Source organism: Strix uralensis, chromosome 2, assembly GCF_047716275.1.
Source record: "Strix uralensis isolate ZFMK-TIS-50842 chromosome 2, bStrUra1, whole genome shotgun sequence".
NCBI lineage: Eukaryota > Metazoa > Chordata > Aves > Strigiformes > Strigidae > Strix > Strix uralensis.
The window spans coordinates 20507247-20533452 of NC_133973.1; the positions used below are offsets into that span (position 1 = coordinate 20507247).

The window sequence follows — 26206 nt, forward strand, 5'->3', positions numbered from 1 at the left end:
CACTGACTGAGTACTCCTGTGAAGGGAGACTTAAGGGGGTAAAAGTTTCTTATTACACAATTGTTCCTTATGTTTAGGTACCCAGAATCCATCTCAGAGCATTACCAGATGCTTCTTGGGATAAAAACAAGCCCAAACTGATCCATTGTGGAAACTTCCTGCCTAGAAGAACATGCCTTTTCAGGGGCATGTTAGCTTTTTATAATGTTTTATATTCCTTCAATTTTTTTGTTTTTAAAAAAGTAAAAGCAAAAAAAATCCTAATAATTGAAGTGTTAGCATTCATGTAGGTCACTGAAGGAATCTTGCTGAGTCATTGTATCTGTGGCATTTTGAATTTGATGCTTTTATACTTGTTGTGGGAAATTTATATGTATTTTCATTCAGGTCCCCAAGCAAATATCTACCAGCCTTGCCCATGATACCTTTGTTGTTTTGCTTTTTTTAACTACATCTGAGCCTGCTGAGAGCAGCTGCCTAAAGGACATCTGTGAAGACCAAGATTATTTCATTTCTATTGATTTGTTGTAGTCGAAGATGAGCTTGATAGATTCAGTTCAGCCAGCAGATGTCTTTGCTTATGCGCTGCTGGTAAGTATCCACACTAAACTGCTCCACTGAGCAAATATTTCTATACATTGGGACATTGATTGCTGTTAACAAGTGCCACATACAGCTCCTTCTGTTTCTTGTAATCTTGGTCAGAATCACCTGTACTCTTTTGTTCCCATGCTGCTTAACGCTGTTTCAAAACCTTCTTGGAGAATTTATTGTGCTCATGGATATTTGTGCATAATTTTTAAATGTATTTATGGCTATGTGATGCTTTTAAAGTATTTGGAATTAATATCTGCTGTTTCTTAAATAGTGACTAACTCGAAAAACATTTTGATGTTGCACATCTAAGTGTTGCAAAGCAAATGAGAAATAGTTAACATGTGTTGTCTAAAAGACAAATAAAAAAAGATAATTTCAAAAATTCTTTTCTACTACTGCAGATGAGTAACACATGTTATGTATTTTCAAACCCCAGCACTTCAGAAAAATAAGAGATCCCTGTCTTCTGAAAGTCACGTGCTTTGATTTAATGAATAAGCAGAATATGCAGCACAGATCAGTAAAAACCCAAGTGCAGAGAGAACATGCAAGGAGGTGAAATAATGTCTGTATAAGACTTGGATGTTTAGTAAGAACTAGATGCTGCACCAGGTAATTTATTGAGGCTCTTCCATACCCAATGTCTGAAAATAACAGACTGAGTTGAGTCCTTGCATAAAACATGGAAGTGTGCATGTGCAAAGTTACAGAGGGCCTTTTTATTTGGTCTAGACATGTGCTTATGTGTTTTACTGGATTTGGATTTGGGTTTGCGAAGGTTCAGAAATAACTGACTTTGTCTTTAATATGCTGTATGAGAAGACACGTATGAAGTCTAAAAGAACAAGAACATGACAAATATCTGAAAAAAGTTAAATAATTATTCTTAATAATTATGAATATATGCCTAAACCACTCTTCCACTGCTTCTAAGGCTTGTCAATTACTATTGAAGAGACATTTTTAAAGGGTATCCATTACAGTAAATGTTCTCATTTGACTTTGGATAGCCTTGTTGTCTGAAAGTACAGACTGTTCTCAGGTCCTGCTAGGAGGCAGAATTGGTTTGCCAAAGCTTAAGAAACTGGGGTCTTTTGCCTTCCAGACTTTGAGTAGCTCTCAGCAGGGACTAGGAAATGGAGACTTGTCACCATCATGAACTTCTCTATAACAAGGGCACAGATAAGGCAGGGTGTTGTCTGCTAAAATGGGAGGTACCTGAAGGATGCCTGGAGGATTTGCAGGCTCTGAATCACAAGTTAGTGTTATGATGGTCCACTGAAGGTTGTAAACTATGAACCCAATCAAATAAAAGGGAGGCAGATATGGTAATGGAAGTAACTGGGTCACTCTTGATTTCAGCATCTGTTATTCAGAAGTAATTCTTCCTCTAAAGCTGTTCATCCAAAATTATCATGATAAATTACCTTTTTTTTAAATCAAATTCCTTTTTGTATCATGTTTCATGCTCCTGTACTTTCTCCCAGTAAAAAAAGAGATGGAGCTGCTGAAGAGATTCCAGTAAAGGCCACTAAAATGATTAAGGGACTGGAGCATCTCTCATATGAGGAAAGGCTGAGAGAGCTGGAGCTGTTCAGACTGAAGAAGAGAAGCCATGAGGGGATCTCACCCATGTTTTATACACTGCTATTTATTAGCTGGAGGGAGGATGTAAAGAAGATGGAGCCAAGCTCTTTTCAGTGGTGCCCAGTGACAGAACAAGATGCAATGGGCTCAAACTGAAACACCGGAGATTCCTTCTGAACATCAGGGGACATTTATTTACTGTGAGGCTGACCGAGCAGTGGCACAGGTTGTCCAGAGTGGTTGTGGAGTTTCTATTCTTGTTGACATTCAAAAGCCATCTGGACATGCTCCTAGGCAGCTGGGTCTAGGTGGCCCTGCTTGAGCAGGGGGCTTGGACCAGGTGAACTCCAGAGGTCCCTTCCAACCTTGACCATTCTGTGGTACTTCTTCTGTACCTGTATTTTTATGCCCTAGTTATGCTAATCCTGCACAAATTCACATTTAAGCATGCCAGTTATGCAATTTCCCTGACTTCCTTCACAGTGACAAGCACATTGATGGCAAAAATTTTTAATTTTCTTTGTGGCATCTCTTGGACATGTGTGGCATATGTTTGAAGATACTAGTAAACTAGGTAATAACAGTTATTGGGACAGATCTCTGAAAATTGGTCACCTAGATTTAAGTACTTGATTGCAAGTGCAACGAGTAATAGGACAACTGATTATTTTAAAATAGGCCTCAAAATGGTTGCTGAGTAGAGGAAAACTATGCCTGCAATTACTTGTGCATGTAAAACTGTGTATCAGAAAATATCCATGCTGAAAATCAGACCTTTTAAAAAACACCGTGAATTGGAAGACTGTTACACTAGAAATGAGAGGTCCTTAATGCAATGTTGTATGGGGAAGAGGAAGTATAACTCACTCTGTCAGTTATTCTAGTTTGCAGGTTCATGTTTTATTACAATTTAGGGGTAGGAATAATAAAGGAAAAGATAGCCTTCCATGAAGCGAATAGGATGCAAGAATGAATGTATCATTTTTACTTCTTCTTTAACTTCTCCTGGATTTATCTCCATGTCATCTTTTTTGAGTGATTGTTAGTGTTGATCGCCCCCTAGACCACAGTTGATTAAATAATAAAGATAATATTGTTCCCATAGGTGCTATTACTATTTCTATATCACAGACATCGCTGAAGAATTCCACCTCTTTTTTTTTTTTTTTTTTTTTCATAAATCATGGTTAAGTCACAGGAATTTTGGAGGGGAGGGAGAAGGAAGAGGGGGAGGGAGAGGTTGGCCAATGACTTAAAAATTAGCCGTTTAGTACATCTGTAAAACACTTTCCTGTTTACGAGTTTTAGATATAATTGAAGGAACTGTGGGCACTTGCAAAGAATGTTAGATTCTGGATTCAGTTTTGGATTGAGGGTTCATTTTCCAGTCACACTTATTTGCCCTTTTTCCAGAATGCTGTATTGAATGAAGAGGCATGAACTCTGTAATGAGATTTGCTGCATCTATTGAAAAGTATAAACAGTTTGTAAATCCTCCAAGTAATGAGAGTAAAGAATATACTTTCTGCAAATGTCTTCATACTTGCACTTGGGTAGAAAGCAATATAGTCAGTCAAAACTGGTTTTGATCTAAAATAATTGAGGATCCTCTGGTCAAGTTTCATTGGCTTTTGGATCTTGGCAAACTGCATATGTACAAATTCATACTTTTTTTTTTTTTTACATACGTAACCTGAAAACTGTAACATGGTGTGGTATTCCATTACTTTATGCTTTATAGCCTCTTGGGAGTAGAATGTTGCCTTAATTTTGTTTAAGCATTTTGTATACATCCAGTTTCGTCAGAGATAATTGAGAGGAAAAGATGTGAGGGAATGATGGAGAGGGAAAAAATAAAGACAGATAAAATTTTCAGATGGAGTATGTGTGTATTTGAGTGAGAAGGCAGGGCAGGGATGATCTTAGACTGTTTAAGATTTTTCATGAATGAAGAAATTTGAGTCACCAAGGCTGATATTGAGTTATATAAACATGCTGTGTATGCAAGGTCTTCACTATGTAATGTGGAAGGAAACACTCTCTTGATAGAAATAAAAGGTGAAAAATTTTAAGATCCTTGTTAGTGACATATTTCACTAAGTCCAGCCTAATGATTTCTTTTTTTTTTGCTAACACTGTATGTTACATCACTGTTTCCAGCTGTAGGTCTTATTATAATGACAACTGTCTCAAACCATTCAGGTAAAACAAGTGGCTGTATTGGTAGTTATTCTCTCCCAGATGAACAGACATCATGCTGATAGCTACCTACTCCTGCTAAATGAATAAATTGAAAGAATTATATTCAAAATATGTTTCTTGCCCTCTTCTGCTGCCAAAACATTTACCTTGTTACTCGGTGTGTCAAGCTGGCAACCATATGGATGCCATTCAGTCAATTTTGCTTCTCAGAATACATTGAGCAGGGCCCACACAACCAAATGTCCATGCGTTCTGCAGTTCAGTGTGACTCAATAAAGATGAGAGAAAGACCACAATTTTCTCAAGTGGCATCAGGCACCTGTGTCTTTGTTTTAGTCATCTTTCTGTCAAAAAACCCAAACAACCCATATGTAGTCAGTTTAAGTTCTGCCTACTGGGCTGCAAAGTTGCATAGCTATCTGCTTTATTGATGTTGCTTTGCAGCTGTAACATATGAGCAATGTTAGGTAAGATGGACTTTTTTTAAAAAAATAATTGTATAGCAGTTTGCAATAACTTTGGGCAGGTTGCAACAGAAAGGGGAAAAAAAACATGTGAGAGTTGTGTCCTGGTGTGGACATGCAGTTATTAAAATAGTAATACTATAGAACATCATGGCTCAGACAACCTAATAAGAGATTTCCAAGCAGCCATAAAAAGTTACACTAACTGTTAGTTTACCATTATACTTCATAACATTAATAGCTGCTAACCAGCAAAATCCTCCTAGGAACATTTTCCCAAATGTGTCATATCATTGGCTTAGTTATGTAGAAACACCCAGGAAGCCAACAGGCTGCTAGTGACAGCTATCTACTGCACCACATTTAAAGAGGGTGCAAAGGGACCTCTACTGTGTCCCTTTCACTTTGATTTCATTGTCCTGTCCTTCATTGATTTTTAGACCCTGGAGGATAAAGGGAAAGGAGTCCTGTCTAAAAATTACATATAATTTTGAATTTCCTCATTAGATTGAAATTTTCTGACCAGGTCCAATGCAAATGGAAATACCAACCCCAGTCTGGTCTCTAATTCTGAATCACATAGTTGGTCTAAACCCTATTTGGCCATCAGTTGGCCTCTCTAATGACAATAAGCTTATTTTAAACCACTTAAAATGATCACAGTTTTGCTTAGCTGCCTACACTTTGCCATGGTTACGTGAAGAAGTAACTTCATGACACATGGTTGTCATTTCTTGCGTTTGTTTGTTTGTTCAAGCTCCAGGGGGGCTATCAGTGATATACATCTGAGAGAGGAGGTTTGAGTTTACATCCTTCTAGCCCCCGGACTGTTAATTTTAACAATATGAGTAAACTTGCAAGAGTTTTCACATTCAGCATGTTTGGGGCATGCCAAGGTGGGGGTGGTACAAGGAGGGGGCACTACAAAACAGCAGATGAAGGTGGTTTCATTGCCATGGGAACCAGACCGCCTGTGGAGAAGGGAGCAGATCTGGCAAGCTGGGGAGGGGGCACAGAAGAGACACGTTATTATGCATCTGTATTTATTTTTAAAATTGTTTGTGGCATGGAAATGTCACTGATGCAGACTCTTAACTTGCAGAGGACTAGCAGTGACCTTGGGTTAAGCGTGCAGCTCTGTGCCTGGCGGGATTATCCGCACAAAGTTTCTGGCTGAAATGTTTTCCTCTGATACATCAGTATATTGTGGATGTGCATTCTTATAACCGACAGCAGTTTCACCCATTGGGTATTTCATTGTGTGGAACCTGCCTGAAAAAGCAAGCAAATGGTTCTGGTTCATGTGAAAATTAAGATCAAATCAAAGGCTGAGCATCTCTGGCATTTCCAGACATTGCTTGTGTCATCTGTGTGGCTCCAAAACCAAAATGCCCTTCTGTCCATCTTTCTTATGACCCTTACTGTTTCTCAAGCATCAAGATTTAGGATAGATAAGTTATAAATATGACATCTTCACAGTGCAATATCTCAGTTGTGACTCAATCAACAATGCTTTCATTGCAATGAAACCTGCAAAGGTTAAACTTAAGTGGTTAAGTCATCAGTATTATTTATGATTCTAATCAACAATCAGGAAGACTGAAATAATAGTTCTAAATTTGTTTTGCATTTGAATCACTGATTTAGTGAGTTCTCTAAAGGGGAGTTGATTTCCTCTCTTTGGCAGCCATTAAAGATGTTGATTTCAAGGGAGTACAATGGAAATATACTATGGGAAATATTATGAACACTTATTTAAGAAATTATGTAATACAGTAAATGCATTTGGTCTTTTTTAAAATTTTATTTTATTAGACAACGGTGAATCACAGAATCACTGAAAAGAGCATTTATCGTTGAAAGAGTATTAACTTTGCTTAGTTTCCACCCAATTAGATCTTGATGCAAAATAAAATTCAATTAAAATGTACAAAAGCATTAAAAAATAATATCAAATCAATAAAACTTTAAAAAGTGTTCTTGAATTGCAACTCTTGTGCTATGTTCTAAACCAAAGGAAACATTACATATGATTAGTAGACACATATACTGTGGTTACTGTATTTGTCTGTTTTTCAGAATTACAAGATTTTACTGCAGTTTTGGAGTAAAAAAGAAAAGTAAGTTCTGATGAACTAATTTACCAATTAGTTCATAATATTGTATGAGCTAGGTATTGAAATGATTTTGTTGAATGAATATTCTTTACACCTGCAAGTGGGGCTACTGCTGCCAAAAACTGAAATATCACTTCAATAAACTTTCAGTCTGCTTAATGACTTCTCCCATTGATCCTGTGGTTTGGCCTACTTTAAAACTTCAGCACAAACATGAACTGCTTAAGACATTAAGTGTAAAATTACATTTTGAGAATTTTAATAAGTTGTAGTAAATTTAGAGCTTAATGTACATTGTCTTGCTTTAAATTTTATTTTAAATAGGCTTGTTTTATGAGACATATAAGAGAACATAGGGGTTTTTAAAATGAATTTATACACTTTTTGGAATGCTGATTTATCTGTTTTTGCACTTCATTATGTCCACAGATTTCAAATAGCTCTAGACTGGGCCCTGTGTATTCTCTAAAACAGACTTTTCAGTGAATATTTTATTAATTGTATCTATTTAAATACAAGGAAAGTTCTTGTTAATAGGAGGAAATGATTTTCAAGTTTTCACTGGGGCTAATAAAACCACACTGTTGCTTTCCAAGTTACGTGGAAGAACTTTTCAGCCAAGGACACAACTTAAAGCTAAGGACCTATGACAAAATTATCTGATTTTACTTGGCATTTGTGTAACTGCTATGCGTATTGCTGAAGGCCATTTACTCTGACAAGAAGTGTAAAATAAACCAATAATAAAGGAAAACAGGAGACGGGATACAGTTCTCTCTCCATATTTGATACTTTGGCAGTGTAAGGAGTGGTTTGAAGACTACTGAAATCACTGGTCACCTATGGAAAAATATCTTTTCGTTAGGAAAATTCTGTAAATTTAAGCATCTCAATGTGTTATGAAAGTTGTTCTTAATTACATATTTTTATGGTAACTAACTAGTAGTATGTACAATCTGTTGCATATATTCAGCATTAACTGTTTCTTTTCAGAGGAACCATTTTTTTCCCCTTCTCTAGTTCTAGAATACAGTAAAAGGTTTGGCATGAGGATATATATGTCTGATGCATATGCCTTTTATAATATAGTCCACTTCATTGCTTTAGGCATACCTTAACAATTAAATACTGGTCAGTTAGTATACTTGCACTTATAAACGATGAAGCTTATTGGTAGCTGCACTGGATTATGACCACTTTAGATGAAGAAGAATTAAATTTTTATTTACTAATTCAGATTTTTTTTTTTAATTTACTGATTACCTTTAGTTCCCCAGCTTCCCTCTAGAAAAATAAATCTGTTTATTAAATGACTGGAATAACTATTTAGAAGTTGATTTTGTTTCAGAAGAGGTGGGCACAGATGGGTCAATGTTGGATCACCCCCTCCAGCTCTCTTCTGGAATAATAAGGTTTTTGTTACCAGCAGACCATTTGGTGACCACTTCATAGAAGACAAAGCAGGAAAGTCCTCTGCTGCTTTGCACTTGATTGCACTCCCAGTTTTAAATAGAATGTAGTCCACCAGATGACAAAAAATTGACAGGCTTTGACAATAGTAAATGACTTTTGGTACAGCTGAATACATCTACAGAAGCTCCAGTGAAGTTTTCTTCTTTAGATCAGTACAGAAGTTAGCCTATGGTTTACAGAAATTCTGATTTTTAAAAGTGTCAGTACTTCCATTTATAAATTTTGTTGTAAAAATAATTTGGTAGACTGAAATCATGTGAAAAATATTTGTCACATGCTTTTCACTGCCTTGGATTTTTATAAGTAATCCCTTTTTGCCAGGATGGCTGTGTGATTGAGTACAGGATAATTTACTGGTTTCACAGTATTTTTTTCAAAAAGACTAACTTCCATCTCAAATTAGAAAAGATGAAGGAAAATGTATGCTATAGTTTTCATGGCTGCTTAAAAATCATCAGAATTTTTAATCTGCTAATGAGCTACTGAAATGTTTAGAAACCACAGAGGAAGGGTTAATACCAATAGAGTAGTTCAGACAGAGGTAAGAAATTTTGCAATGTGAAATGTCATCCCAATCTCTAAGCAGAGCAAAACACAACTTTATTTAAAATGCAAGCCTAAATAGAATTCTTTAAAATGTATTGATGAAGTAAATCTTTATGGGAGCTTTGACTCATTTGTTTGTGCATTTTAGTGGTGCTCATTATTTTTTTTTGTGCCAAAAGAAGAGAAGTGCATGGTAGAGTAATATGGTGTTTGAACGCTGGAAGAAATAGAAAAATGAAGTCATGTTTAGTTGAATATAGAATAATTGACTCTGCAAATGTTAATTGACAATATCATGTCAATTTTTATATTGTGGTTTGTTCCATTCTTTTGACACTTACTCTTCACTAAGCAAATCTTATGTTTTTACCTCAACTATGTTATCTATTTTCATGTCGATTAATTCACAGTCATCTAAATAATTTTAAAATTAAATCATTTTGTCTTAAAATTGCTGGTAAATAGTGGGGAAAAAAAAAAAAAAAAAAAACAGGAAAACATTTTATTTCTAAACAGCCAGTTCTGTTAATACATTGTTTTCATCATATTTTTCCATTTGTTTTTAATTACTAAGTACATTTTCCTGAAAGTTACGATCTTTTGTGGGTTAAGGGTTCCTCTGCTCCTGCTGCTTATTTCTTTCATGCAGACATACTTCACTGTTTCTGGCAACCAGATTATCTTTAAAGCAGCACATGGTAACGTTGCAAACAGTGAACAATGACTTCAAGTGAGAAACAAGCAAGCTTTTGAGCAACGCAAAACCTGGATCAAATCTTGAGGTGGTATAAACTGATATAGTTCTGACTTGAGCCAGACTTTCAGTTTTCCACTATCTGAGGATCTTATCTGCATATATATCCTCATGTAAATGTTTTCAACAACCATCGAGAGAGGTGAAAACTGAAATTACATAGTGGCAGAACCTCTGTAAATAATAAAATTTCAAGCCTGCCATACAGCATTCCTTTGGCTTTTGTGGTTGACTTTGTACATATAATATAAATATAATGAGCATATGAGATGGGTTTCAATAAGAGCATTATCTGTATTGCATGATTTAACAGTAGTTGTATCGGGACTGGATGAAGTCTTGATCTAAATGGGAATGCTGCTCAGCTGTACAGTTGTGACCACATCATATGTGAGGGGAAAGTACTTTTTACTCAGTGGTGCTAGTAAGGCTGGAGGGGAGAATTAAAAAGCATCTTCATTCATCTATAAGTAATATTTTCCACATAACTTTATTCATGGTTTATCTTCTATTTCAGACTTTAAGATGGCGAAGTTGCAGACTAAGCTTTCTCCCAAAACTGAAAAAAAAAAAGGCAGCAGAAGTTATTCTCCCCCAGATTTTTCTTTTGAATGCATTCCTTTCTCAGTGCTAATCATGTGCTAATGTAGCCATAATTTTTCAGCACAAAATGTTAGGCGGCATTGGGCAACATTAAACAGCTGGCTTCCCCAGCTCATTTCTACTGCTGTGGCACAGGCCTTGGCTCTGTCTTCTAAACTGTGCTGGCACAACTGTTTGTGGGACCATCCTGTAAACTAAATTGGAGTGCTGTCTGCATTAAAATAATGCAGAAGTTATAATTTGAAATTGTCACCTTACCAAATACTACCAGTGTCACAGACTGACCATGCTTCAACAGCTATGGGAATGTCACTTAGCAAAGTAGCCTACTAAGGACAGTTCAGGTGAGACTAGCCACATCAAGCTGTTTTATTCTTTATCAGTGTCTAATTCATTTGTATTAAAAGCTGGCTAGATAGCTGGGAATGTTGTGAAGCCTGTATGCTAATTGCCTTTAAAAATAAATGCATCAGAGCCACTGGGGCATTTCTGTTTTGTTTTTAGATTATTCATATAAATTATGAAGTTATCAAATGCAAATATGAAATTGTCAGGCATATGCTCAGATACCATCTTCCTAAGCTGTGCAATTACTCAGAATGTCATCTCAGTCTTCAAGCAACCAGAAACTTCTGTTTCTACATAAAACATCATCAAGGTATTAGAAAGCCTTTGGCAATAGAACACAATTAAAATACCTCAAGCAATGAAAGCCATTAATGTAAAAGAGGCTAAATTCAAGAGAAAGAGCTAGGGCATGTCTACTTGACAGTCACAGCAGCACACAGCCCTTGCAGATTAAATCACCCAGCTGAGAAGCTGGGGTCTCTGCATTGTGATGGCTACAGTACAGTGCCTGAGCTGCTACGTTTAAAGCTAATTTCAACATCTCTGTGCTACACTTCAGTGGCTACAGGCAGCAATGGTCCTTCTTTTGTGAGTGCAAATCATATCAAGGCAGGAATAGTACAACACAATCCAGATGTTTATGTTACCAGCTTCAAACTCAGCTGTAGTAGACTGAGTGTCCTGTTCTACTGCTGACTCCCGCTGGTACCAGGGGCAGAGTCCTTCCAGCACACCTGTATGGCTGTGTACAGTTTCAGCAGCTTGGATGCAAGCCACCTCTGTTTGGGAAGTCAATGAAGCTGTGGTTATTATGGGGCCAAACCTGCTCTAGTGTGTTCTGCAGGACCAATAAAACCAAGGAAACATGCCCCCAACTCACAATTAACCATATCCTTTGAGATCAAGAATTCTCTGTCAACATGTTGAGTTATGGAAAGAAATTATACAGGCTGCTTCTTAGCATTTATACAATACTTTTATAGTAAACCTATAGAGATAATGAAGTTTTCATCTTTTCAGCATGAAAAAGATGAGATGCACTGCACAGTAAGTGAAACAGCTTTACTTGTAGATGCTTTGCTAAGGTATCTTCATAGATGATTTTTGAAAACAATGGTTAAATGTTCAGAATGTTATCCAGACAGTTAAAATGCACAAACAAAAATTACGTGCTGGAAACTTTCACCTCACTGTTACTGCTTTTACACTATGCAGAGTTTACATTATGCACATAAAGAAAACATCTGTATTTTCTAATTATAGAAGTTTTAATAAACACCAGCTTCGAACCATGACTTTATATCCTTAGAAGCACAGAATACACAACTGCAAGATGTTTCCACATGGTACCTTTCTGATGTGTATGGGACCTGACCCCAAAAAAGTATCACTGTGCAGATAAAGGTGGGGTCTGTATACACTTATTTCTTGAACTCTACTGAAATTGCCAGCTGTGAGGATATCTGGAATGGCAACATCCCATCAATGAAAAGAGAACAATTTATTTAATGTAAACATGTAAAGAGCTTACAGATGAAAATCACTCTCGGTCATTACTTGCATGGCCTGGCCTTGAAAGGATCATCAATTTTTATTTCTTTCTACATCTGATAATACATTTATTCATTTGTACATCTACAGCTGAATTACTCATCTCTCAATTAATGTACTGTGACCTTAGAAAAATGGTGGACCAGATCTTTCACTGTCTCCCCACCTCATGAGGCTGTGCTTTTCAAGAGGGCAACATCTCTTCCCATCACAACACTTATGAAAGAATAGAGCTATCAGTGGTGCTGTCCAGATGTACATTTTACAGTTTTGTCCAGGCAAACTAGAGCTATATATCCCTGTCTAGCAAAATCATATCTTCTAACTTAGCATTTTGCCTTTCATTTTTCTGCCAGAGGGCCTGTCTGCTGTGGGCAATCCAATTTATTGTTGAAAATGATCTATCTAGCAATAATAATTGTACACATAAAGATTCCCCATATTAGCCTTTGTCATTAACTGAAAAATACATTTTTATATATACAAGGTATGAATCTTTGTAGCGGGTACTTTAATGAAATCTACATATAATATCTGCTATACTTCCATTCAGAAGTTTTTATGATTTGATCAAGTACCTAGTCAGAGTCACTGGCACGATTTATTAGCCGATTAATATTCATAACTATAGTTTCCTTTAAGTGCTTACAGACTTTCTCATTAATACCTGTACAACTATCACAATAGATACTGCACACCAGATGATACTTGCCAAAATCATCTTGCTGCCTGTAATGCAGCTTGGCATCCTGCAGGCCTCCATGCCCTCCTGGAGCTCTGAGAGTTACCTCTTCCATCACAATTCCTTGTGTCCCCAACTGAGTGCTTAAATCACCAGTTATACTCTGCAAACTACTTTTTAGTAGTCACCATACAGGTTTTGGCTTTCTTAAATTTGTCAAGTAATTCCTACTCATCCCCTTTCATTTGAGCTAAATAGAAGCTTTTTATCTGCAAAGTATGAAGACTGACTTGCTAAATAATCAGTATTATAAATGAATGCTTGAAATAATGTGACAAACAATTATTTGAATGGCTGAAAACTTTTTTCAAGATTTGTACGTAATCTATATGTGAAGTGGCATCTTTAGCTTCAGTGAAGGTTTCTGTTTGCTGAGAGGCTCTCGCTGTGTGTCCTAAAATAAACTTGGGGAAAAAACCTCAGCTTCCAGCATGTTTCTAGAAATTGTTATAAATTTGTTATGCTCTTGCATCTTCTGTATCCTGTACCACTTGTTTACAAAGCCCTTTTCTTGCAGGTTTCCCTTTGAAATCTGGAGACCAGACTGCCTGCAGCAGTGGAATTCCCTGCTTCTCAACCTGAGCAGGGACAGGGGTAAGGAGGAGGATTAAAAAATCCTGCTAGGTAATCTCAGTGAATTTATAACCTCATTGGTAAACATGCTGGTTTTGGATTGACTGAAATCTGTTGCTTTGATTTGAATTTATTTTAACTGTATAAATGATAATTATTTTGATTCTTGAATTTGTGAAAGTGAATAGGAAACTACTACACATGGTTTAAAGTGTGTCATCTTAATTTTATGCTTGGATAATTTCAATCTGGTAATAAGACTGATGCTCAGCAAGTACAGCAGACAGTAGAGGATAGTGGACAGCACATGAATGTTTTGTCATTACATCCTGGAATCTATAGGGAGGGTAATCACGAGCCCTGAATCGCAGTTGGCTGGGCAGCAACTGGAAACATGCTGATGGCCACACAGGGCAGCATTAAATGTGTTACCACTAGAGAGCATTAAACCCAAAAGTATATACAGCACTTAAGCTCTAGGAGGCCTCTGACTGGAGGAATGTTTGGTGAACATAGCCCTTTCCCAGCTTCTTTTCACGCAGACAGGGAGCAAGCTAGCAGCAGAACTGCTGTGCACATGAAGCAAAGCAGTGCTTCAGTCGTATTCAACCAGGCATATTCCAGTAGACTCATGGAAGTATTACACGCACTGAGTATATTCACTGTAAATCAGGATTTACTATGTCTGCATGGTAGGCATGGACATATTTCATGAAAAAAGCCACTTAAGGCCCTAAGTGGCCCTGTGTTTGCAAAAGCCAGTCCATAGAGGGCTGTATGTGAGAGGTATTGGTTACTTTATACTTCTTCCCATATAAAAAGGCAGCTGCGATGTTGTGTTCCCAAAGGACAGCTTTGTTCTTATGGATTGGAAAAATCAGCTGTGAAATGACTAAGAAAAATTTAGTTGAATTTCCCCAAGCCAAAAATAGAAGCGTGCTTATACAGTAAACATAGACTGAATCCAGCACTTGTTTCTGCTATAGGTAACGAGCAGCAGAGTTGTGTTTTGATGAGGAATTCTGTTATCTGATTTCAATGTTCCATTGTGGAGAAGCCTTTGTTTGTTTAAAGGAATGTTTTCTTGTGATTAGGTTATCATTGATTAGGTTATGATTAGCTGTATCAAAATACAGCTTGTTATATGGCATAGGTCAAGCAAGGTAGACTGTTGCACTCTCTTCCTCACAAAGAGGCAACCCGTGTCGCTGTCATTGGGTAAGTAAGGTGTACGCACACCACAGTGAAGCAAGATTCCTGAGTTAATCTTGTATCTGCAATAGATGTTCTGGTTGACTTTTTCAGAAGCTTCTTCGCATTTCTTGGATTCTGTAAAACTGAGAGTGATAAGACTTTGATCTTGAGGATTTAATCGTTACTTGTTCCCCCAAATCCTTCGATATCTTTTTTGTTTTCATGCAGTAAATGTATTAGCTAATTTCTTTAAAACCACAGCCAGCTGACTGGTTATATTCCTGTCAATTTTAGTCACTTGCCTGACTTTTAACATGACTTATTACTCTTATAACTGATCTCCTATTATGTGCCACTTCACCTGAATTCCTTTTCTGAAATTGCCATTAGTGCTTAGGTAATAAAAGCACAGCAGCCTGCACATCACCCAAGAATCTGGCTGTCAGGGTTATTATTCTTCTTGGTAGCTTTTCTACAGGTAAAAACAGCAACATCTTAGAGGCTTTTATCAATGATTAGCCTATTGTAGAATGTATTTCATATACTGAGAAATGTGTTGTATACCATTTTGGAATGGTGGTGTGGTTTCATAACATCCTATCAGCATGTAGATACTGCAGTAAGAAGCACCTGATCTTGACTTTGTTCTGACTTTGTGCCAGCATAACTCCATTGCTTCAAATGGACAGAAGTGAAATCAGTCAGGTCCAGCAGAGTTGCACAGATGAGCTGGTGGCCTAAGCAGAAACTTTTGGACTTTATTGGAAGCCAGAAATATTCTTAATTCTGCAAGTAAATTTTAGTTCCTCTTCCTAGGCTTGTCCATAAATGTATTGCAGTTTTGGTGCTTGTAGACCCCAAGTCTTTTGTATGGCAGTTTTATTTGGTTCCAAGTGTCCTCTTACCCAGCACCAGGAGAATAATGAGTAGAGCAGTACCAAGCATCACTCATAGTGGGGCTCTGCTGCTTTCATGATGTTACTCCTGCTCACGTAGCTCTTTCCAAATAAGCTTTAAACTAGCTGCTTGGGTCCCTCTAAGAAAATAGCTGCAACTGCACAGAATATAGTGCAGCTGCTAGAGAGGTTTGGTACCCATCAGGCCCATCGGTCTGTGCAGAGATCCATGTCGCTGTAGCTGTAGCTACACAGCTGTCAGCACCTGACCTACTTAAAGTCAGTTTGAGCAGTCAAGCTGCAGTCAACCCTTTTTGTTCAGGGTAGATGAAGTCTCAGGTCCAAGTGTCTATCATTGCCGTGCAATGCACAATATTATCCATATGCTCATACATTTCTATGTAATTATTTGCATAATTTCCTGTCTATACTACTACTGGTATAAATCTTAGTTAATGAGATAATTATACATTGGCAGCTGTTCACAGGTATTAATTTTTTAGAAATAGAAAAGTTTGCTTCCCTAAACAAAGTTTTTTATTGTGTGAAGATTAGTGAACTCTGATGTAATAAGTTTTTATATACTGTTCCTCCTTTATGGTGGCTAAGACTATATTATCCAATATAGGTGCCCATTTTATGCTTTGTGGAATCTTATAGCCAACCAAAATTACAATATACAGATCATGCTTAGAAAGTTAGAGTCAAAAAGATGCATCTCAAAGTATTTCCCTGGAACTACTCTGCACACCCAGCTTTTTAGATCTTTTTTTTCCCTTTTTCTACAGTCGCAAATCTTTGCTGGCCTTGTCATGGATCTCTGGTACTGTGTTTTTGCTGTTCTGTATTTCAACTGCAGTTTCTGCATTGGATGTCCTGATAATGACTTCCATGATTATCCTTAATTGGAAGCACTACCAGTTTAATGAGTTTCCTGTTGGCTATGTTGGCCTACGAATCTACCCTTCTCCTTGCAGCTCCAGTGCTCATGGCTCTGTCCTCAACAGAATGAACAAATAATGCAGCTGTGAGGGTTTTGAAGTGTTGGAGAAGCTTGCCTTTCCTCTGCTGTTATGAGTAGTAACAGACCCTTGACTGAACCAGCACAGCGGTACTGGCAGCCCGATGTGTGTGGCTGAGCTTGTCTGCTTGCTTCCATGTTCATCTCTTTGATCATGTTCACTTCACTCAGCATTCAAGGCATATTAGAGAAAGAAGTAATAGCTTAGGTAGCCAGGTCCCCTTCTTGTAATTGTTGTGGTGATAAGAATTTAAGAAATTACCTGCTGGCTCAGACTACCTGTGTGTTGTGTCTGGCTGGTGCAATCGGAGCAGCTTGTCCACATCATGCTCTTCATTCCCTTCTTGCTGCCCTGGAGTCAAAATTTTTGGATGAGGGATATCAAGGGAGTTGATTGCCAGTCAGAGAGGGACCTGGGGGTGTTGATTGACAGCCGGCTGAACATGAGCCAGCAGTGTGCCCAGGTGGCCATGAAGGCCAATGGCATCCTGGCTTGTATCAGAAATAGTGTGGCCAGCAGGAACAGAAGTGATCTTACCCCTGTACTCGGCACTGGTGAGGCCGCACCTTGATTACTGTGTTCATTTTTGGGCCCCTCACTACAAAAAGGACATTGAATTACTCGAGCGTGTCCAAAGAAGGGCAACGCGGCTGGTGCAGGGTCTGGAGCACATGTTGTACGAGGAGCGGCTGAGGGAACTGGGGTTGTTTACTCTGGAGAAGAGGAGGCTGAGGGGAGACCTCATCGCCCTCTACAGCTACCTGAAAGGAGGTTGCAGAGAGCTGGGGATGAGTCTCTCTAACCAAGTAACAAGTGATAGGACAAGAGGGAATGGCCACAAATTGCACCAGGGAAGGTTTAGACTGGATATTAGGAAGCATTTCTTTACAGAATGGGTTGTTGGGTGTTGGAATGGGCTGCCCAGGGCAGTGGTGGAGTCCCCATCCCTGGAGGTGTTTAAGAGTTAGGTCGACATAGCGCTGAGGGATATGATGTAGTTGTGAACTGTCAATGTCAGGTTAATGGTTGGACTAGATGATCTTCAAGGTCTTTTTCAACCTAGATGATTCTGTGATTCTGTAAAGGGAACATTCCTGTCTGTTTCTCTTAGTATCCGTTTATGGACCTGTTGTCCATGAATGTGTGCAACTGCCTTTTGAACCTATTGATACTCTCTGCTTCCACAAACTCCCATGGTGAGTCTGGAAGGGAAAAATTGACCTTAAAATATCACGGTTACACAAAGATAAGCAAGATTTTTGAGCATTTTATGAAATAAATATAATCTGTCTATACTTTGTCATTTTACTGTAGCAGATAGCTACACAAACCATGAAATCGGCAAAGCAGAGTGATACTTTTACCTATGTCATAAGACAATGAAACACAAGAAAGGCAGTGGTGGGTCAGATAAAGGTACAACCAGTCATGGGTTTCATCCAGTCTCCTCTTTCCAACACTGGCCTTGATGCTTAAGGTAGATAAACAGAGGGAATACCTATAATATTACGTTCCCAGCATTTTTCCCAAGCTTCCACTGATTTGCAAGTCAAAGACATCCTGATCCAAAAGTGGTAGTCTTTGATTATTTCAAATAGCAAATTCAAAGCGTGTTTATGAGCTGTGAACAGAAAGGGGGAATGATTTGTTTTGATTTATTCATTTGAATTTTTTAGTAACGCTATTGACATGACATGCATGGATCTACTGCCTGATTCCTGACTATAATAATAATGAAACACAAACAGAAGAAATTGTGGTGTATGTTTCCAAGAACGTATGCAAGTTATATCAGTTATACAGCCATAGGCATACATAGCTTTACATATATGTGGAATCAAAAATCCTTTTTATAGGCATGGCAATACCCTTGTCTGGGTAGATCCAAAGGTAGAGTAGCGGATTAAACTTCTGAAAACAACAGTCCTGATTCTGCCACACCCTTGAGAATATGCTGTTTTAAATGAGGGTTCCTTCCTGCTGCAGCCGATGGTAGTGCTTATCCAAGAAAACCAGGCTTGAGCCTTCAGCCCCAGTGCTGAACTGGAGCCTGTCAACAAAGCTGGGGTGGTGAAGGAGTGTGGGGAAGGTTTGTAAACAGCTGAAGTGGAGCCTTCTGGGTTTAATGTATTCCATAACCAGTTCAAACAGGGCAGCGACTGAAAACCCCAGATGTCAGAGTTGCACAACAGCTCCTTCAGAAAAGCAGCTTTAAGTTTCCAGTGGGCTTTATAATAAAGAGCATGCATGAAATGTTCACCCACAGATAGTGAAGTGTTTGCTTGCTAGCAGTACTCACCCACCATCAGCTCTCAGCTCATCCTTTCGTAAGGAGAGAGATAGATCTAATATTCTTCTTCATCCCTAATGCATGTTTTTACATTACCCTTCTGTTATTGTGCGTGGGTTGTGTATAGCAGACTTAATGCAGCAATTTGTAGACCTGCATCAATTTAGTGCCTTTTTTTGTTCTTAAAGAAATGCTATATTGAGTGCAAAGTTTGAGGCTTTTTTCCACCTGGGCTAAGGTTGAGGACTTTGAATGAAAGGAGGTTTTGTTTTGAAACTAACAGAAGTTTGGTGTTTTCTATTCATACCTGTAACTTTGTATCCCAGCAGTGTTCAATTGCATCTCTTTTCTTTCAGCCACCTACCATGGGATGTGATAAGCAGCATCCTATAAGCACCCGATTCTCCCCTCCTCTAAAGGGAGTCAAGTCTGTGAGCTCAAACATCAAGTCTTGTACTGATGCTGTTTAAGGAATCTCACACCAGCTAACCTGGTTTTAAATGTTCAACATTTCTAAAATTTTCCTGTGAAGTTCTGCAAATTTAGTGTTTCTAGTGGCCTGCGAGGTCAGGATTCTTCCATATGACACTTATATTTGGCAGAGTATTCTTTTCTACCATGTTATGGGGGTATAACAGCACTGCTACTTGTTTTACTGTCTTGCAATGACTGAATATAAAACCTCCAGTCTTTCTAAATAGAATGTTGTTTTGATCCTGAGGAATGATTTAGAAGGACCAACACTGGTCTGTGTATTCTTATTTTGGTTAAGGCCAGTGCTTTGGTTTGGTTAAGAATCTAAACCACAGTGAACTATCATTAACATGGACTCACATAATCTGTCATCAATGTAGCTTTACTATAATGCAGCCTTTTCATACAAGGTAAAGAGAAGGCTGTAGCTCTGCCATCCCTTCAAATGTGAGCTGCTATCTCCTCAAATCTCACAGTGCTGGGCCTACTTAAAAGTGGAGTACTTCTGGTTCTGAATGCTGTAGGGCAAAGATCTTCACCTGATATTCACTGCAAGGTTCAATGTGACTCTGCTGCATCATAAATTTTCTAATTATCATGCACAAGACCCTTCAGCTTTGATGCCTCCTGTCTGCTTAGACCACCTTCAGACTGCCTGGAAGGTTTTGGCACAGTCAGGACTTAGCTGAGCGCTGTCTGACCTCTTTTGCTTTGCATTTCTCACTCGCTTTTCCGTCCTCTTCTTTGACTCTTTCTGTCATTTAGCATCAGTAAGCTGATCTGTACCCATGTGTGCTAGTGGCTTTACCCCAGTGTTTTCATGTGACTGTAGTAAAAAGACAAAAGTTAGTCAGGGTGTCACATCTCTTCTTCTCACACCTCAGTATTTTTCTTACCTTACCTCTGCCTCACTAAAATAAATATTAATGCCAACCTCTAAAAAGCCTATCCACCAGTAAAAAACTTCTGCTGAGAACTCTCAGTAATCGCTGACTGGTCTCCACTGGAGCACTGTAAGAGGATTTTAATAGGATTTTTTTTCCTATCATGGCTTGGTCAGTAAGGCTTGACACAGTATTTTTATTAATGACGTGTCTGATTGTTCCATGGACTGTTTGTTTTTCATATTGTACTCACTGAACAGTGTAATATTCTAAAAAATGAGAGGACACATTGGACGCTGATTTGAATTTATTGTAAATCAGCAATCAGTAGTCACATCGTCTTACCTTATTTTGCCAGAGAACATGAAAAATATAACAGGAATACAAGTTCTGTTTCTGCAAGTGTAAGGAAACACTTCATTAAATGACAATTTCCCAGGTGACTTTTTCACCTTCTGTGTTTGATCAGCTGTACAACGCACTGCTTTCTCTTAAATGCCCCAGATTCAGGGAAGTAAGAGCAGAAGAATCAAACAGCTGTCCCTAGCTAGCAACAAACCTTGATGTGACAGAACATGAGAAAAACAACTAGCTGGGGCCTGTTTCTGCAGTGTTTAAGCAAGTAAGGTGCTCGCAGTAATTCCTTCAGAGGCTTTCTGCACATGGGGTCTGGAACTGCTTTGTTAGTGTGTATTGGTGTGAGGCTGTGGCATGTGGTTCTTCACAGATTACTGGGTCCTACCTACTCCATGCCCATACATCAGAAGAGGCAACGTAACAGCACAAAGTCAGAATGAGCCTCTGTAGCCTACTACAACTTCACGTTTTTAATATATGGAAGGGTTTCCATGTATTATGGGGTCAAAATCTTCTACTGTGTCATCGACACAGTCATACTAACTGAACTGAATATGTCACTCATTTGGGGACTGAATTTGGTCTTGAATTGAATCTGTCAGTCATCTGGGGATGATGCAGATGTTGGGAACAGTTAGTTGCAGGGCATGTGATGCACTTCCACATGTCTATTGTCTCAATATGTTGTGTGCTTAGAACAAAATCAACAATTTGCGCTAGCAGAAATGAAAAGGTATTAAACAGTATTTAGCACAGCCCAAAGTTTGAGCCTGGGTGAGGGGTACCTAAGCTATCCTGGCTACTACTAGGCAAACCACAAACTCTTTACCTGTTTTCAACAAACTTCTAGTTATTCCATCATCTCTGTTTCCTACTTCAAATTGGAGCTAATACACCATAGGTACTAATTTAAAAGCAAGCTCGTTTTTCTTCATAAGACGTATCTTTTTTCTGTATACAGTTCTCTCCAGCGTCCTTGATGCAGGAGAGTGAAATGTTCTTTTTAAACAGATGGGTTTAGCTCAGCACTGTAATACACTGACAGCTGCTGCATTAGCCAGGTGGCTAGGACCCTCTTCTCCAGAGGAGACTTATGACAGCAGATGATGCTGGTGAAAGCCTGAAAGGATTGAGAAACATAATGAATTGCCCATTCTGCCCCCTCCCATATTACACCTTTTTCCCCAGAGTCTTTTACTGGGGGAAAGTCTGTAGTGCAGGAAGGAATAGGCTAATTCATTATATTTTTCTCAGCAGCCTTTGTTGGCAAGGTCCAAAGGAACCCTACTTCAAAACTGTGAAGATATTCTTGCTCTCACTGAACTGGCAGAATTTCTTTACTGGAGTAAAGATGCTTGTAGGGTCTCATTCACTTTCATTTTTGGACAGTGAATGCCTCTTCGCTCTGGGGCAACACAAATGTTCCCGCCTGTTTTGAGCACATAATCCTTACACTGAGTATCTTCCATCCTTCCATCTTCTTTTCAACTGGGAGGACCCTGCACCAGGGCAGATAAACTGGATTTGTTACTATTACTTAGCGTTCTAGAGACTACATGATTTATCATGACCTTTCTCTCACAGTTTTTCTTATGGAGAGAGCAGCATAATGTAACTGCAGGAATGACTGGATTGTGATAAGGAGCATGTAGAGCTTGCACCGAAGGGTATTCTGAAAGTGTTGACTTTTCCAAGAGCTCCTAAAGGTGGTGAGGGCTTATCTGAAGATCTAAAAAGTGGGCTGGGGGTCTGGTCTAAGCTATTGCAGAAACTGGTCCCTGCATACATTTACCTGGTCTCTAGCTAACAAGGTTGTCTTCAGCCTTACCTCAACATGCAGCTTAAAACTGTCTGGTAGTGTGACAGCACAGAACCCAGCATGATCTGCTGTCTGAATATTTACTCTGGGTGAAGGTGTTGGGAGAGAAATGGGGACAGAAAAGCAGATTTTTCAACTCCCAGTGAACATCATCCTGTTGCAGTGAGGCTGTTGGTGGTGCCCAGTGTAACTAACACAAGAAGCAACTTGGGTGTGTTCGCACAAGCCGTCATTAACACCTTTGGATTCCAGTTGCACATCTTAAGTGTGTTTTGCTCTGCTTGTTTTCAGACTTGGAGACTTCATAAGATGATGTCACATATACCAGCAACAGCAACAGTTTTATTTCAGTGTCTGGGCTCATCCCCTGGGCAGATTCAAGGTGACACTCCAATGGGAAGAAAGGTCTGTAAGCTATGGCTATTTTTCCAAAGCAGCTGATCATCCAAGAGAAGAACACGAAAAATTATTACCACTAACTATCCATCCAGTCTGGGGTTTATTCAGTGCCCTTTGAATTCCAAGTATAGTCTCCTTTTGGCTCCAAATAAGGTAATTCTTGTCTTTTGTAATAATTTTCTAATAAGCTACAGTCTCATTCAGTTAGCATGGTAAGCAGCCCTATTTCATGAATTGTGTTTTATTTTGAAGGTTTAACATTCATCTAAATTATGAGAAATACATGAAAATAGCATCCTCTACTTATCAGCATGTAGATTTTTTTCCATAATTCATGTGAAATAAAAATAGAAGTTAGGTAAAAGATGTGACAGAATTAATGTAGTACATAACTCTGGAGGCATTGCTATCTGGCAGAACAAATCCTAATGAAATCATCATTCAGAGGAAACCTTGCTTCAAGTTACAGAACAAATATGAAAATGATAGATTAATATGCTTAAAAGAAAAGTAGATAAATAGACAGAAGGCATGATTGAATAAAATTCAGCTAACTTGGGTAGTTTGCATTTCATTTTGTACTTATAAATCTATGTTATAGATGCCTCGCAGAGACTTGATGTTTTCTGCTGGCTTTCCATCAGTAAGTCATCACTGTGGATTTCTCTGCTGTACCCCTGATTGATATGATATCACTGACTCTCCTGTGGCAACTACTCCCCAGCAGTTTGGCACATCCATATTATTCACTTTTAATCAGATAAGTTATTTTCTTCAGCACCTGCGCTCATTCTCAGTAGACTTTCTTTAAACTTACATGAATGTTACTAAGAACTGATTTAAGCCCAGTGTGGTAATAAAGGTAACCCCATTAAAAAAAAAAAAAAAAAAAAAAAAAAAAAAGTCGTTTTCTTGCAATGTAGAATAACACTAACTCACAGTTTTGATACTTTAAGGGACTGTTTTATGATCACGTTTGATGGGTTTTATCAGGAAGTTAAACCTATTTCACTTGAAGTAGCTTTATCTGCCTACATCCAAGAAGGTACAACCCCATTCTTGAAGTCTGGCTCCTCCTGCAATTCAGGCTTCCCATCAAGACTGAAATCAGACAATTTTCAGGTGTTTCCTGTACTTTTTCAGAGACAGATACTTTACTAGCTTCTCTTTCTGTGATGCTTGTAGTTCCTATGCTCCCAGAAAAATGCAGGTTTGACTTGGGAGACTGCTGGTGTGGTGCCTGAGGAGTTGGTATCAGTTACTCCACAGCTCTACTGAACTCCATGGGTTAGGGTCACCATCTGAATTTCTTCTCCCATGATGAGCAACTTCCTGTCACCAGGCACAGAAAGGCATCATTCAGTATGACTCTGGACTACAGTCAGGAGCAGTATTTTTATTTCCCTTGAGGAACAGTGGTCATATTACCCAGTTAAAATAGTCCAGGTTTTGATTTTTCATTTGAGAAACAAAATTATTCGTGGCTAGCCTGAGTTATGAAAGATTTACTTTGAAGAACAATACAAAACTGCTGATGCAATTAAAATGAAAATATTATTCAGAGGTAAGGCCATACAAAGAACAAGGATATATAAAAGCAATTTAATTTCACGTGTTTTGGAAGCATTGCCCTTCATCTATTTAAGATCTATTTTTATTAAAATTTTGCAGCCTGGAGGTTAATTCATTTTTTAACGTATGTTTGTCTTTCAGAAGTTTATTGATTTATGCACTGGTTTGTATGGCAGTGGTCTAGAAATATTAATTTACATGCTCTGTATCTATATTTCCTCTGCAAGCTACACAAATGGCTTTTTATTAAAGTTTCTTTCACTTGGTTGCTTTTCTGGAAAACTATACTAAATGCAGTATAATATGTAGTGGTCCACTAATGAATTGTTCCGTGATCCTTAGGATAATGAAGTTTGTTTATACAGGTCTGTGCCCTATGTCCTTTACCTTTCCCACTAGGATCTTTCCTGTTCGCTCCCATGTAATACCCTCAGATTGCTCGCTCCACTGTGCTCTTACTTCCCTCTCTTGTCCAGCAAAACCAACTTCACTATAGGCCTTACCTTCCTTCTCTGGCTTGCTGGCTGAACCAGAGGCAGAAATGCCTGCAGGCTCACTGGCTAGCAGCAGACTGCCTTGCTAGAAACAATAACTTCTCAAGTAAATAGTGCTCTGTAGTGTTAATTGACAGGGTATTCATCTAATTCATACACAGTGGTGGCTCATACTGTGAGCCAGATCTTTGATTGACAAAATCTCGTGTACTCTGGCTAAACCAAGCACTTTGTTGATTTTAACCAGAACCTAATCCTTAAAGTGGAAGTAGTAGTCATGTAAGAAACTGCTGGGTGATCTCATAAACTAAATTTATCACGTCTCTGATCCTGCAGTTTTCTACAGGTTACAACGCTAATTCATTCCCACTTGGAGCCTGCCCTGCATTTCCATGCTGCTATTGTAAAATGCCTGTTTCAAAGGTTCAGTATGTTCCAGGATTTCTTGGAGAAACCCACTGATGAGTTTAGTTCTGTTCTGGAAGCCAGGTGGCATTCAGTTCCAGAAGAAGCTAGGCTTATTTTGCAGGTTATTCAAAAGGAGCTTTTATAGCTCAAGTCTTAGTTTAAAAATATGTATGGTTTCAAGTAGATTTACGCGTTTACCAAAGTCCTTGATTGTATAATGCCAAATATGAGCCTAAAACAGTAAGAAAAGGAAATTTGTTTCTTCCAGTTTTGCCAAAACTTGTTATTGTTGTTGCAAACCACACAGGGCTTACATATCTGTTCTCTGAGTCATGTGATTATTATTTTTTACATTCCTTACCTTTCATTTAAAATGTAAAACAAAGTTTGTTCTCACAGTTACTGATAAAACATTAGAATGGTGTTTTCCAAACAATCCAAACCAAATAAAACCCAAGGCAGGGTAAAACCAGAATGAACCAAAAATCTCAGAAGCCTGAAGTCTAACAAGAAATCCAGATGGGCTCATTCTTAAAGTCAATTTTTTAAAAGTTTATTTTAATTTATGATTTTAGGGGCACACCAACTGGTGAGTTTTGATTGCAGTAGACCAAAAATACTTCCTTATTATAAATGGGTTATTAAAATGAAGAAAATAACCAACAGTTCTTACCTTGTGGGCAACCTTCCAGAAACAGTCACAGTCAGTGCTTGTGTGTTTGCTAAGACAATGGAAATGTGGGAGTGGACATATCAGATCATCAGTGGAGATGATTATATTAAACTGTCGCCACTTAGGTCTTTGTTAAGTGTTAAACAGAAAAGAAAGTGCACTGTATG

At 38.3% G+C, this 26206-nt stretch overlaps 1 long non-coding RNA gene across 1 annotated transcript in view; it reads left to right on the forward strand.

Annotated features, from left to right (window-relative positions):
• The window catches only part of LOC141938816 (uncharacterized), a 39624-nt gene extending 16695 nt beyond the window's left edge, over nucleotides 1-22929 (forward strand). Inside the window, exons 3-4 of the long non-coding RNA XR_012627398.1 lie at nucleotides 13502-13578; nucleotides 22785-22929. This is a non-coding gene — a long non-coding RNA (uncharacterized LOC141938816). The remainder of the gene's footprint in view (nucleotides 1-13501; nucleotides 13579-22784) is intronic.
• The last annotated feature ends 3277 nt before the right edge of the window (nucleotides 22930-26206 follow it).